Below are 14,393 nucleotides of genomic sequence, written 5' to 3'. Positions count from 1 at the left end.
AGCATGCTCCACACCTCATTCCTCTCAGATTTTGGAAGGCATTTCAGATTCTTAAACCTTGGGTCGAGTACTGTAGCTATCTTTAGAAATCTCACATTGGTACCTTCTTTGTGTTTTGTCAGATCTGCAGTGAAAGTGTTCTTAAAATGAATAACGCGCTGAGTCATTTTCTGAGACTACTATAACATGAAATATATGGCAGAATGCGGGCAAAACAAAGCAGGGGACATACAATTCTCCCCCAAGGAGTTCAGTGACAAATTTAATTAACAGATTATTTTTCTGATGAGCGTCATCAGCATGGAAGCATGTCCTCTGGAGTGGTGGCTGAAGCATGAAGGGGCATACGAATGTTTAGCATACCTGGCACATAAATACCTTGCAATGCTGTCTACGAAAGTGCCATGCGAACACCTGTTCTCACTTTCAGGTGACATTGTAAATAAGAAGCTGGAAGCATTAACTCCTGTAAATGTAAACAAACTTGTTTGTCTTAGCAATTGGCTGAACGAGAAGTAGGACGGAGTGGACTTGTAGGCTCTAAAGTTTTGCATTGTTTTGTTTTTTGAGTGCAGTTATGTAACAAAAAAAATTAACATTTGTAAGTTATACTTTCACGATAAAGAGATTGCATTACAGTACTTGTATGAGGTGAATTGAAAAATACTGTTTCTTTTGTTGATCATTTTTGCAGGGCAAATATTTGTAATCAAAATAATAATATAAAGTTAGCACTCTATACTTTGTATTCTGTGTTGTAACTGAAATCAATATATTTGAAAATGTAGAAAAAAAATCCAAAAATATTTAATAAATTTCAATTGGTATTCTGCTGTTTAACAATGCGATTAAAACTGCAATTAATTGCGATTAATTTTTTTGAGTTAATTGTTTGTTAACTGCGATTAATCGACAGCCCTAATTGAGTCAAGACAACATGCTGTAAGAATATTTAGTCTGAGTTTTCTTCAGATTATATTATATCGTTCTTTGATTAAACCAATACATGAATTATTATATGAATGCTCTGTAGCAAGAATTCAGCCAAATGCAAACTGAAAAAACAATAGCTAATATGGTAGCTGGATGAACACGACTGCAGCAAAAAATCAATCAACAGAGGAAATAAGAAAAGCTGAGTATTTACACAGACACTTTTCATTCATGTACTGAGTGTGAATGGGTTTATCAATCCTGTGTACCTGAGAAGTAAAGAAGGGATTAATGCATGCACTAAAAAGCAGAAAGTGTCTCCGCTGGAGTGGATTACAGCAATCATGAAGGCTGTTCCCTTAGTGGAGAGATGGGTAGCTTGGGAGAAGGAGCTGTGCTGTGAGCAGCTGGATGGGCTTATGGGCTACCTCACCTGCTCAGGAAGATGAGTTCCTGAATAGTAAATAGACTTGAAAGGGCTTGGTTGTAGCAAGCTTGAGTCTTATTATTTGTTTGCGATACACCAAGCTGTTCTTTGTTTTGTCTTGTTTTTTTAATCTACATTTAATCTGCAAGGGCTTGATTTAGCCTTTTAAAGCGAGCAACTGTACTCAGCATTTACAATAATGAATGGCAAACACATATCAAACTATTGAAATTTAGAATCTGTCATACAATTCTTAATATAAAGACTAAAATCTGAAATTAAAAAAAACAGCTTGAAGCTTTGAGTCCTCTATCCCAATTTTAAAAGTAATAGTGTATATTTAATTGTATTAGTTCTAACTGTCCTAAACAAGAAATAGAGATTAAACTCTATCCAGATTTGCAATGAATATACTTTATCCAATGTTTCTTTGTATAAATATAAATCTTTAAAGCCAAACTAAATCCTTTTGGAAACTAAGGTCAAAGAAGGCAAACTATTTTGAAGGTCTTTTGGACAGAGTAATAGTAGAGTCCAACAAAATTCTAGTAATCCGATACAGGCAGGAAGGACTTTGGACTTTATAACACACAGTAGATCTCTTATTGACCATTCCAAAATTGAAAGCCTAGAAGAGAGCAGGTACTCCAGAGTCTGAGCATGAGCCAAAATAGGTAGAAGAAGCAGGAGGCAAGATGGTAATAATCAGTCCTCCAACCCTTGGAAATGAACTAGATGCCCTCAGTGCTCCTTGATGTGGTAGAAAATTATGTTAATTTCTGGATTACTGCAAGAAAACAACAGTAAGTGTTTCTTTGATCATAGGTGGATTACACCCTAGATTACTAAAGATTCTGTTAGCCAGCTTTTACCATCCCTCACACTCTGATGCAAGTCTGAGAAGATTGGGAGAAGTACACATCATCTCACAGTAGTTATGGGGACCTGTCAAGGTAGGAAAAGGAACTTAGTATAAACAGACATTGAAGCCCAGAGTGATGAGGTTCTATACTAGCACATGATACCATCTGAAAATGTCTTCCAGTAATCTCAGTTGAAGTAACAGTAGCCTATAGAAACAAACAAGATTGGACCAGAAATCTACAGCTATACAGGGAGGTTGTGTGGTGTTTCCAATAGATAGACTGGTTTTTTTTTTGTTACTTATGACTTTTGTACACCAAGGGAACCATCATAAATAAACTACCTAAGCATACAGCAGCTCACCCTTGAAACGTAATCAAGGAAGTACAGTGGTCTCCCTTAAAAACTGCAGTTTTGCTTTTAAATAATGTGGTTACATCAATATTTATAGTTTTGCTTAAACTGCTTTATATCTGCTACAAGTAGTACCTCGCATAAGACACATGGAAATAAAAGTATTTATTTAAGAATTGTTGGCAATTAAAATGTGTCCCTCTGTATAACAGAGGAAACTCGGCAGCCTGAGATAATCTACAATGTATCTATCAATAGCAAACCAGAACGTCAGAGAGAAAAGACTTAAGGACAGCAGAGGTGCCGTCTCATAAACTGGGCAAAACAGATGTTAACTGTTCCTATGGATACAGCTCATCTGGATGACCTTGATCAAGGGGAAATTTAGGCATTAATAACTCCAAATTAGCAAAGGAGGGTATGATTCTCCTAAGTGGAGATGATAGTAGTGTAGCGGATCATGCTGGAGATCAAAAGGTACTGTTGATGGTATAATATGGACTAGTGATGCATGTCAAGCCCAGCCTGTTAAACTTAAAAGCATAAGTATTTGAAGGATGAAGTTGAAGGAAAAGCTATTACTCCGACAGTCACCTTAACAATCCTTTCCTTTAGACACTTTCCGCCACACTAGCTTACTTGAAGAGATGAATCTAGCTTCCCCTTATTACAGGCAAGCCTGGGTTTCCTGAAGGTTAAGGTGTGATGTGGTTGGGATGTGCTATAAATTGCTGTTCAGGGGCCATGGTTAAATATCCTGAAATCTCATTGTTTGTAGGCAGCATATTGGACTCACTGGACAAACAAATAATTTTCTGTCACACACATACTGATAAAAACACCTTATATCTGAAGTTGTCCATATGGAAACTCAACTTAGTAGGTTCTTTTTCATGTCCAACCAGGTTGTCTTTTGATTGGTCATATTAACAAGCAGTAGAATCTGATGCTCTGTCAATAGAAAACTTTACCCCTTACATCTTTCAAAAAAGATAACTTTGTTAAAAACCACTTCCACCGATCTCAACAGCTTGTTATGCTGTGTACTTCCCAAAACTTCAGTGTTCCATACCCCTGAGCAAAGCACTTAAAAAATATAGAGATCACTAAGGTTTATGGAAAGGCTTTGGCTTTGCTCCCTTCCTCCCTCCCCAATAGTGGAGACAAAAATGTGCCCAGCTCTCTGATAGCACAATGATGCAAGGCATAGATGGGAAGATCTCACCAGGCTTCAGGATTCTAACCACTTAATCCACAGTCTCCTGGGTTCAAAGATCATCTAGCAAAAGAAAAATCCACAGCTGCCCCTTGCTCCAATGTTCACATCTTCACAAAATAAACTGTCATTTATTTAACTATAGATGCAATTTAAGGTAGGATGGTTTCCCTGTCCATAGAACAAGTCTGAGTGAAGAAGGTTCCTCTTGAAGTAAATAGTTTCCCTGCTAATTTTTCCACACCTTACTGTGCTTTGCCCATCCTCAACTAATTTAATGGGATCCAGAGGCCCCATCGTCTTCAGCATTTGTTTACATAAAAATGATTCATACTTCTGTTGTCAGTGCACAAACAACCACAAACTTGCTTAAAATACTGACATTATTACAAGGGGAATTTACCGCCATTAACAATGTGTCGCCATACATTACAAAGAAAACCTGCGTTTGTATTCTCTGCCGGGGGTAAAATCAGATGGAAAGGAAGTATATTCAAATGGAAAAAGTTTCTGAAGGGGGGAAAATATTCAGTGCAAATGAAGCAGTAGATTGAATGGTGTGGTCTTCTGTAGCCATCATTTTAGTAAAGATGAAGAGCCCATGTCAGACCATCATTAACCCTCACTGATTTCAACCTTACTGAAGACAAGGACCAAAAGTCATGACAGCTATGCAAATAACAAAACCAAGCTTTTACACATTCCTCCTGGAGTGAGATGAATAGTAGGGAGAAAATATAGGTGTTCACATATTTCTTCAGAGCTGACATGCCCACTAAATATTTGCACAGTTTGCATTTCCATTCCTCTTATGCGCAGGGTGACTAAAGACTGTAGGAACCTGGCTGATTTTCAGTGGTGGGTGTTCGTGATTTATTTCCCTTAATATTCTTTTGCTTTTTTGGATAACTTGCACTCTTATTAGTGAACTTTTTTTTTTAGTTAAACATAAAAGAAATAAAAGCCTCCCAGAGCCAAGATGAAATATCCTCTTCTACTGTTTCCAGTCTATTCTGAAATGAATATCTGGATTCCATAATTAATTCCCTAATTAATTTCTGTGTTAATTGGCAAAAACAGTCTACATGAAAATTCAAAAGTACAGGGGTCTGAGATGGCCTTTCTTTAGCTCTTTTAAAGCTGATTTTTTTTTTTAAAGCAGTGGGGGGGGGAAAAGAATTTGAAGAAGGGGAAATTTACTTCACAGAACAATTATAAAAACAGGGACAGGGTATATTTAAGTATTTTGAAAAACTGATAATATCCTACATTAGAGCTAATTTGCTCTCAATAAATGGAAATGCTTTAGTCACAAAACTTGTACTGTACCTGTGGGTTATATGGAGCCTTCGAGTTGTGTGTATTTTTTTTTTTGTTTTTTTTTTCCAGTCAACTGCATGTTTTCAACTTAAGTTTACTTAAAGTTTTACTGAAAAGAAATGTACAAAGACAGCCATTCAATTGAGGATTAATTACTATGGCAACTGAAATGTGGTGACTGAAAAGGGGGAGGATGTATTCTCCCCTCAGCTTCCTGCCAGCTGTCATATTCAACCTCTGCGGCATGAATCCTGGCCAAAATATAGAGTGTGACCAGCTCTAAGAAACTATATCTGTATTTTTATAAATTGGTACAAGTATCACACTATAAAAGAAGACTTAATCCCCTGAATTGGATGACAGACACTTGGCACTCTTGCCAGTGTTTGACAGAGAAATAACTGGATGCTTTGTAGTAAAACCTGGATTAATGGTAAACCCCTCTTTATGTTATTGCAGTGTGGTGTAAATGAGAGAACTAAGCATGCTGTCAGTCTAGAAAAAAATGTGCCCTTTGTATACCCAATGCAGGTTTACGTGCTGCTCAGAATACTGTAAATACAAAAGTTGTGTTATTAAGAACTCCTCTTTATCGTATTTGTATTATATTGGCATTTTTTAGATTGCTTAAACAAAGGATTTCCATCAGCTATAGTAGATTTGATTGCAGTGTGTTTATACAGCTTTTTCATTCAGCCAGGAAAGATAGGTTGTTTACAGTGAGTAGACTTTGGGGAGATAACATTCCATTATCCTGCTCTTTCAGGGTAGAGAAGGGTATTGTGCTTTAAAATAATTGTTCCCAAATGATTGGCCTGTAATGTTGTTTCATTAAGGTTACTATTTCAGCATATTATGGAATTAACCCTTTCAATGTAATTTTTAATGTACTATACACACAATTTTATAAAGCTTATAGCTGTTGGTCAGATGTTGTTCTGGGCTATCTGCAATAATCGGGAGATGGAGTTGTTTTGAGGTCTTCTGGCTTCTAATAGAATAAGCAATTACCAACTGGTCTTGAGTTGTGAGAGAAGCTAGTGGTTCTTTCCCCTTTTGAGCAACAATAATGATGATGATTGATTTGTGGTTAGGTTTTCTGATGCACTAAGGAGATATGAAACTTGAATGAATTAATCCTGTTAACCAGCTAAAAACTAAAATAAATTGCTGCTGCCCCTGGAAATATCTTCTCTCCATCTGACTGGAGAAGAGGCAGTGAGAAGTAGAAGATTGTGCAGAGCAGAGAGACATCTGTCCTTGGTTGACCTGGTAGCCTATTATCAGCACTTTCCAGGTCCAAGCTTGAGATCACAATTTCAGGAATGATGTCTCAGTCTGTGGCGGATCTGAAGTTGAACATGTCAGAAAGGCAGAGTGTTGAGTGTTGAATGGAAGGGGAGGAAATAGAAAAGCTATGTATTGCTCTGAGGACTAGTTTGGGCTGTTTCCTGTCCTGACTAAAGGATGTTTCATCTCTGTAGTTGATGGGAGCATTCTTGTTGGACAGTTACAGGTAAGTCTAACTGAGGAGTAGTGATTTTTTTTTTAAACAGATGAAAATACAAAGTAGTTGAATGCTGGCCCCTGTATAAACTGGTCTTGTGAAAATGGAGCGTATGGCTGAATACAGACTGATATCATGATGTCTGCCTTGGATGTTGGCAGAATCTGTTGATATCTTGACTGTAGCCATATAAAAAGGAACTGGGGCTAATATTGTGGCAAATGGAATCAAACCCAGTCCCTTCACAAAGAGCCACTTGCTTTCATTGGTTTTTACCAGAGGTGTTCCCAAACAAAGAGTTAAATATGAATATTTCAGAGGACTTCAGTTAACAACCAAAATTTCTTCTTCACTCACTATCTTCCCACTCAGTTAGAAGGCGGCGGCGGCCCACTGGTCCCTGCAGCAACCAGAGGCTGGCTCAAGTTCCAGCACAAGTTAGAGTAGCCTCAGCGATGCTGCAATATGTGCCATTTGATAATTGCTCCCAAGAGGCTGTTACACTAGCTGGGGGATCACTTGAGCAACAAAGCATTCCAGCCTCATCCACACCCTCAACCGTTTTCCTGAAATGTCTTCTACAGTGTGGGGCAAGTGGTGGTGACATAAAGCTGGCTATACTAGCTCTTTGACATCTAAGGAATCCTTATCGGCTCAGTAAGGGCAGTTTTCTGACTGCTTTGCACCACAGAAGAGCTGAAATAATGCCGGGCTCTGGTCCTTACTGTTGTTGTTTTTTGATTATTATTTTTTTATCATTAAATCTTTAAGGAAGTCAGGGAAATAATTTAGTCCCCCAGTACATTGTAATTTAGAGTTCTGTTGGTTGCTTTGTTGTGTGCAGAATATACTTCTATTAAAAGAATTCCAATGATTGAACTGTGTAGTGTTATGAAATATTAATTATATAGGGACAGTCTCAGAACCCCTTGCTCACACTGTTGAGCAAGTGTTCTAATTGACTTCAAAAAGTCTACCACAGAATTAGGTCTGATAACGGATGTGAAATTGCAGAGAGTTGATTTCCTTTTGGAAGAAGTTAAGTTGAGGAATTGAATATTGGGGTTTGTAATTACATTAAGAACCTTCCTAATATTCTGTATTACAAGTATAACAGATCAAAACAATTTTAGCAGATTTATTTTTACATGTAATTTTAGTCCTCCTTACTTAAAGGTAATGTTAACTTCAGGAGCCATTTTAAAACATAATCCTTACAGTTTGTATCTTAAATATTGTGGTGACAGATACCTAAGATTAGATAGACACTAACACTTGTAATTACAGTATTATCTTCATTAGTTGATGAGCTATAGATAAAAGAACAATTCTGCTTTCAGACTACCAGATCTGAGGCAAGTGTATCATGGTATAACACTAGCTATCCCATCGTTATTGATTAAGCTAGCTATTTTGTGATCTTGGCTGTATGGGTATCATGTTGAAGAGGGACTAGATAATGTATATGATCCTTAAGGAAGAGAGATGCTGACTACATTATTATTTGAGCAGCTTCTTGCTTGCAGAGTAGTAGGGTTTCTTAAAGAGAAAGCCTTGCTTCGTGCTTATCTGTCTGGAAGTGGATGGTAGAAGAAACCAAAAATGAAGTGAACAAGAGTAATCTCAAGTTGCAGATTTTATATGCTCTAGCAAATACAGAAAACATACCCAAATACAATGAAAACTGGATAAGAAAGTTTCTAAAAAAGTATAATGAAAGATGGCAACAACTCATATGTGATGTGAGAAAAGCCATTGGAAAGAAAAGCAGAGGAAATTTTTAAGGAGAGGGAAAAAAAAGTAAGTAAACAGACTATTTGGGACTGTGAATGAGCCCCAATGGGAAATTCAGTCGTCCAAAGTCTGTGGACCTTCAGGACATGGTGCAGGCTCCATCTGTTCTCTCAGCTTTTGAAGGGATTGGGGTTAGGCATGAGGCAGCATAGGTATTTGCTTGTTGTTTTGTTGTGAGTAGATGTTAAGGAGACAGTCCGGCTGGATTTCTCTATTATATTTCATAATTTGTATGACTGATGGCAGGGCATCTAGAAGTTTGAATAGTTAAAGTTTTGTTTGTTTTTAGAAATGAAAATAATTAGATAATGAAACTGTACAAGGGAAGACATCCTGAATATCTGGCGGTAGTGATTTCATGTATCCTTGAAGGGAGAAGCTAGTTAACACTGCTCTGGCTATGAGGGGGGGAAAGATGCACAGGGGAAATGATGGCTGGAAGCCTGTATGTTGCAAGAAAACTGCTGCAGGGTAATAGGTTCGGTGGGTGAACAGGCAATAAGTTAGAGAGAGGAAGAGTCCCAGAGAGTATATTTATGCTGAAGTACTTTAACATGTGAAGTCCCACAGTTTTTGAAGGAAATTCATTGTCACTGAAGCAGCCTGGATAAATTAGGAATTACCACAGGGTTCAGAACTATCTAGAAAAAATTCCCATTGCAAAATCACCCATGTAGCTGAATGCGGCCCCACAGCACATGCTCATGTAGAGTACCATCCCTGATGCCCCCACTTGTAGTCTGTTCTGACTCCAGCACTAGCAAAAATCTGTAGCAGCAATTCATTTTGCAGCCAGATTGACTCAGTCATAGGTGAGGAGGGAGCTGAATGGGCCCCCACACTTATTTGCCTGGGGGGGGAGGGATAGCTCAGTGGTTTGAGCATTGGTCTGCTGAACTCAGGGTTGTGAGTTCAATCCTTGAGGGGGCCACTTGGGGATCTGGGGAAAAATCAGTACTTGGTCCTGCTAGTGAAGGCAGGGGGCTGGACTCAATGACCTTTCAAGGTCCCTTCCAGTTCTAGGAGATAGGATATCTCCATTAATAAAATAAATAAAATAAAATAAAAAATAAAGTTCCATAACATGTAGGGCCAGCCCTGTTTGGTGTACAGTAGCGTGCCCCTTGCAGGAAGCAAGTATATGAATGTTGTATGCCTTCAAAAGTGGACATGGATATGATCACAGAAAATAATTGTGTTTACTATAGGCCTGTTAAACATTTTAAAAGATCCCTCTCACTTTGGAGTGAGAGGGTATTTAGATTATCACACATTGCTAAAAGATGTCTGAGTTTCGTTGAGGATTGAAGATAGAATGTCAATCTGGAAGCAATGACTGTCAAGTCACCCCCTTTGTATCTTGTACATGCCCCAGTTTCACTCATTCTTACATTCACGTCTGAAAGTACATGTGAACGTAAGGATTGAGTAAGGGCTGTGGGACTTGAAATATGCAGATGCCGCCATTTTTGCTGGACCTTTGAGAGTTTTCAAAACACACACACACACACACACACATCCACTTATAGCTTCCTATCACAAAAGACAGTTTTCTCTATTCATTCTTCATTTTCTATGTATGGCTCTTCTTCTCAAACTTATAAGCAAGGGTTTGGTCTTTGGAAAACTGATGTATATTTTGAATACTCTGTGCAAAAGAAGTGGAATATGAAGAGGTCAAAATAACTGCTTTCTCAGGAAGTATTTTTAATCAATGACATAGTCTAAAGGTTGTAGAGCACTTAAAATAATTCTCCCTGATCTTCCCCAGTCTTTCTTTGCTGGTGCAGTGCAGGGAAGTGTCTTTACAGCAGGTACTGTTGCACAGTCATGGAAGAGATAGTGAAACAAGAGGAAGGTGAGGAGGGAGGAATGACTGAGTTGCCACATGCACCTTTCCCCACATTTAACTGGGGCCTCACAATCCCATTTAATTGGGCATACAGCAGCTCTCAGTTTGAGATGTCTGTCTAAACTCAGTTTCTTATCCTTAACCCTCACATTTTTCCAGCACATGGCTGATATTGTCCAGTTCCTTAAGGTTTATTTCGTTAAGTTAACTTTATAGGATGCAAAAATATTGACTGATACTTGAATTGGTAGATGAAGGGCTTTCATCTCTGACACTGGACTTTACCCTGTAGGGTTTTGTTTGAAAATATATTCTCAATCGTTAGTGATTTAATTTAGACTACATTTGGCAGATTTTCTTCTGACAGAGTGTGGACAACTGTGATGGACTAGATTGAATGTAGTCAATTGCATGTAAATAATTTATTGCTTTCAGTGCTACACAGGCAACATTACTTTGCTATGGCACTGGACCTTTCCCCTAATATATTGGTTTGAGAGGAAGGAAAATGTGAGAAATGTAATTTAAAAAAAAGAGACGGTTTCAAATCATTTAGCATGGGTGCAATGAATTTGTTGGAGCATGAATAAGCCTGTGATCAGTTATATAAGGGAGGCTTTAACCTCTTGGATGGTAGTGTAGTTACATGCCCTGCAAATACATGTTGCAGCAACACCAAACTTATTGACCTCCTCAGAATAGTGTCAATTTGCCACTCTGCTGGTTGCTTTCTTTTTCAAAAATATGTATTGGATTGAGAGCCAAAGGCAAAGTAAATACATTTAAGCAGGCTAATTAGAAAATGTGGTAAACTACATAGGGAAACTTTTTTACCGTGGAAGTATCATATCTCTGAATGATAGTGTATTGATTGACCAGAATCCTCATGGGTTTCCTCATTCTGTCTTCAGGTGTTTCAAAATATTTTGCACATCATCATGTATTTGGAATTTTTAAGCATATGCATTTTCTTTCAAATAAATTGGGAAAAAATGGTTGAACATATTACTTCATATCCAGGTGTTGTCTGGAATTCTAATCCTGGGGAAAAGAACCCAGGCTGTGTTTGGCAAAACATTTGAAAATTTGTAGATATATATTAACTCTTGCTTCTGGTTCTCTGGTTTAATGCAGTAGCATGCCACTTCACATTTCATTACACCACACTACCCAAAATTCACATGCACAAGTCAGCAGTACTCATCCCACTTTTCAGCAAACAGCTCTAAAAGATTGGGAAGTGAGGATTTATCACTAAAGGTTTGTTACTCTTTCAAAATATCCAGCAGCATATTTACTAGTTTTATTATACAGTAGAATTAAAAAAATCAGAACTAAACTACATGCACAAAATATGACTTGTGATACGGATTCTAGCTTTTTTATTGTTTTGTTCATTTCTTCACTTGGTCACAGAATTCAGTAATGCATTATGGGTCACCCATTCACTAATGTGAATTGGTACAGTTCTACTGGTTTTTATAAGGTTTTAATATAGTGTTATAAAATATGCTTGCCTGTATAAGAATCTGCTAGCCCATTTAAAAGATTTTTCTCCTGTGAGCTTACATAAGAATGGCTGTACTGGAACAAACCAGTGGTCCATCTAGCCCAGTATCCTGTCTTCTGACAGTGGCCGGTGCCATATGCTTCAGAGGAAGTCAACAGAACAAGGCAATTTATCAAGTGATCCATCCCCTGTCATCCATTCCTAACTTCTAGCAGTCAGAGGTTTTAGGGACACCCAGAATATGGAATTGCATCCCTGACTATCTTAGCTAATAGGAACGTATGTAATTCTTTTTTGAACCCAGTTATACTTTTGGCCTTCACAATATCCCCTGGCAATAAGTTTCACCGGTTGACTGTGCATTGTGTGAAGAAGTACTTCCTCATGTTCGTTTTAAACCTGCTGCCTATTAATTTCACTGGGTGACCCATGCTTCTTGTGTTATGTGAAATAAATAGCACTTCCCTGTTCACTTTCTCCACACCATTCATGATTTTATAGACCTTTATTATATCCCTCCTTTTTTGTCTCTTTTGCAAGCTGAACAGTCTGTCTTTTTAATCTCTCCTCATATGGAAACTTCCATACCCCTAATCATTTTTGTTGCCTTTCTCTGTACTTTTTCAATTCTAATCTCTCTGCTTTTGAGATGAGGTGACCAGAATTGCATGCAATATTCAAGATGTGGGCATACCACGGACTTGTATGTGGCATTATGATATTTTCTGTCTTAGCATCTGTCACTTTCCTAATGGTTACTAACATTGTAAGCTTTTTTTACTTCTGCTGCACATTGAGCAGATATCTTCAGAGAACTGTCCACGATGATTCCAAGAGCTCATTCTTGAGTGGTGACAGCTAATTTAGACCCCGTCATTTTGTATGTATGGTTGGGATGATGTTTTCCATTGTGCGTTATTTTTCATTTATCATATCATTGAATTTCATCTGCCATTTTGTGGCCCATTTTTTGTGAGATCCCTTTGTAATTCTTCTCAGTCAGCTTTGGGCTTAACTGTCTTGAATAATTTTGTATCATCTGCAAACTTTGCCACCCCCTTTTCCAAATCATTTATGACTATGTTGAACAGCACTAGTTCCAGTACAGATCCTTGGGGGATGACACTATTTACCTCAGTTCTCTCCAATGTGAAACTGACCCTTTATTTCTACCTTTTGTTTCCTATCTTTTAACCAGTTACTGACCCATGAGAGGACCTTCCCTCTAATTATATAACCTCTTTATCCCATGACTACTTACTTTGCTTATAAGAGCCTTTGGTGAGGGATTGTGTCAAAGGTTTTCTGAAAGTCCAAGTACTCCATATCACCTTGGTCCACATGCTTGTTGACCCTCTCAAAGAATTCTAATAGATTTGGTGAGGTATGATTTCCCTTTACAAACGCCATGTTGACTCTTCCCCAACATCTTGTATTCATCTAGGTATCTGATAATTCTGTTCGTTATTATAGTTTCAACCAATTTCCCTGATACTGAAGTTAGACTTATCAGCCTGTAATTGACAGGCTCACCTCTGGAGCCTTTTTTTAAAATGATCATCGCATTAGCTATCCTCCAGTCAGCTGGTACAGAGGCTGATTTAAGTGATAGATTACATGGCAAAGTTAGTAGGTCTGTAATTTCATATTTGAGTTCCTTCAGAACATCTGGTCTTGGTGACTTATTACTGTTTAATTTATAAATTTGTTCCAAAACCTCTTCTATTGACACCTCAATCTGAGACAGTTCCTCAGATGTGTCTCCTAAAAAGAATGGCTTAGGTGTGGGAATCTCCTTCTCATCCCCTGCAGTGAAGACAGATGCAACAAATTCATTTACCTTCTCGCAACAGCCTTGTCTTCCTTGAGTGCTCCTTTAGCACCTCGATCATCCAGTGGCTCCATGGACCATTTGTCAGGCTTCCTGCTTTGATGTATTTTTTGAAAAAATTACTTAGGGTATGTCTACACCCAGCCGCTAATTCGGCGGCTGGCAATCGAAGTTCTGGGTTCGACTTATCTTGTCTGGACGCGATAAGTCGAACCAGGAAGTGCTTGCCGTCGACTGCGGTACTCCAGCTAGACGAGAGGAGTACCGCGGAGTCGACGGGGGAGCCTGCCTGCCGCGTGTGGACCGAGGTAAGTTCGAACTAAGGTACTTCGAACTTCAGCTACGTTATTCACGTAGCTAAAGTTGCGTACCTTAGTTCGATTTGGGGGTTTAGTGTAGACCAAGCCTTAGTTTTTTATTTTGCTACTTGCTCTTCAGATGTTTTGGCCTGCCTAATTATACTTTGACATCTGACTTGCCAGAGTTTATGCTCCTTTCTATTTTCCTCACTATGATTTGACTTCCAATTTTTAAAGCATGTCTTTTTATTTCTAACTGCTTCTTTTACGCTGTTTAGCCATGGCAGCATTTTTTGGTCCTCATACTGATTTTTTTTAACGTTTTTTTTTAAAGACATAAATCTTATTCCAAAGTCAGAATATTCTGTGGAGTACTTGTAAGTGAGCATGGCATTTTACAAACATGATGGTCTCTGTACCAAGGAGTTTGCAATCTTAAGGTCCAATCCTATAAAAGGATATGATTGTATCCAGTCCCATGCAGTT

General features: G+C 38.2%; 1 protein-coding gene across 13 annotated transcripts in view; it reads left to right on the top strand.

Annotated features, from left to right (window-relative positions):
- Window positions 1-14,393, top strand: part of ERCC6L2 (ERCC excision repair 6 like 2) — a 95,021-nt gene that overhangs the window by 66,101 nt on the left and 14,527 nt on the right. For 2 of the 13 annotated variants that reach the window (XR_010602306.1, XR_010602308.1), the window contains one exon: window positions 2,186-2,313. The exons of the other annotated variants lie outside the window; for them this stretch is intronic. The gene's annotated coding sequence lies outside the window, so the exon portion shown is untranslated. Of the gene's footprint in view, window positions 1-2,185; window positions 2,314-14,393 lie in introns of those variants that run through there. 13 annotated transcript variants of the gene reach the window in all.

Source organism: Chrysemys picta, chromosome 6 (assembly GCF_011386835.1).
Source record: "Chrysemys picta bellii isolate R12L10 chromosome 6, ASM1138683v2, whole genome shotgun sequence".
Classification (NCBI taxonomy): domain Eukaryota; kingdom Metazoa; phylum Chordata; order Testudines; family Emydidae; genus Chrysemys; species Chrysemys picta.
The sequence above is the reverse complement of the archived record's forward strand: the minus strand, read 5'-3'. Positions and strand labels throughout refer to the sequence as shown.